The following is a 1375-nucleotide window of genomic DNA, read 5'->3' as shown; positions in this document are numbered from 1 at the left end:
TAGAGTACCCATATACTGTATTGTACAAATTGGCACACTTCTGAGAGTAAGAAGAGGCTCTATTAATAATTACGCCTGAACAACAGGCATTAACTGAATCTGCCTGAGGCAAATCAGAATATGTGGTTGGTTACCCTACCCGTGACCTCAGTGATCTGGACCTAAGTAAGAGTGAATACTTCCTGCAGGGGATCTGGCTCTCTCAGTTTGCCCCTACTTCTAGGGTTTTGAGGGGTTTTTTTTGCGGTACGTGGGCCTCTCACTGTTGTGGCCTCTCCCATTGCAGATGGAGCACAGGCTCCGGACGCGCAGGCTCAGCAGCCATGGCACACAGGCCCAGCCGCTCCGTGGCATGTGGGATCTTCCCGGACCGGTGCACGAACCCGTGTCCCCTGCATCGGCAGGCGGACTCTCAACCACTGTGCCACCAGGGAAACCCCAGGTTTTGAGTTTTAAACCTGTATTTTAACTAACCTTTGTATATCACATGTAATAATTGGTCCTCCATCATTCGGAATTCAACATCTCTGAACTGGGCTGCTATCATCTTCCTTCTCTTAGAAGGAAAGAGTATGGGGTGAGTCATCAATCAGTGCATATGCTGAACTTCATTCAGTGCTATAATGGTTTCTGATAGAATTTCCTATAGCATAGCAATGCCTATGTAATGTCATTAACACTTTATCATCATCTGGTGTCTGATTAGTTAGTCTTTCTCTGAATCTAGAGAGCATTTATCATTGGGCTATGTCACATGTGTCGTAACAATCATTTGGAGACAATGTAAGATTCTTGAAGTGCCTTCTGAATCATATAAGGATTGGTTTAAGGGGAATATAAACAAATTCTCTGAAAAGTCTTAATTTTCAAGGAGTTCCCATCCAATGAATGGACTGTATTCCAAAAGTTTGCTTGTAAGTCTAGCATAAAGAATCAAAAGGCATATTCCTATAGGAACAATGTTGTTGCCTCCCCATCTCACACACATATACACACCCCAAATAAAATACTCTATATGTATTATAAAATAAATACACTATAGAATATCTAAAGATTAGTACTGGATCTTAATCAATCCCTAAGTATCAGTAGATTGAACTCTGTATTTATATAAGGAAAAGTATCTTCTAAGTATTCTTTTTTTAAAAAACACTCATTCGTTAGGAATTCTGGACCAAGGCCAATGGTGTGAGAAGTAACTTACTAGGAGGTTTTGGGGACAGTCTCCTCTTCTGCCCATTTGCATGTGCAAAGTATTTATTCATGTAATATTTATAGGATAGGTACAATTTGTATAATAAATATCAAATCTCTTCACTACCTGGAATACTTGATGAATACAGAATATGTCATTTTTTTTTTTTTTTTTTTTTTT

The sequence above is a fragment of the Lipotes vexillifer genome, unplaced genomic scaffold (assembly GCF_000442215.2).
Source record: "Lipotes vexillifer unplaced genomic scaffold, Lipotes_vexillifer_v1.1 scaffold905, whole genome shotgun sequence".
NCBI lineage: Eukaryota > Metazoa > Chordata > Mammalia > Artiodactyla > Lipotidae > Lipotes > Lipotes vexillifer.
Note: the sequence above shows the minus strand (reverse complement) of the source record.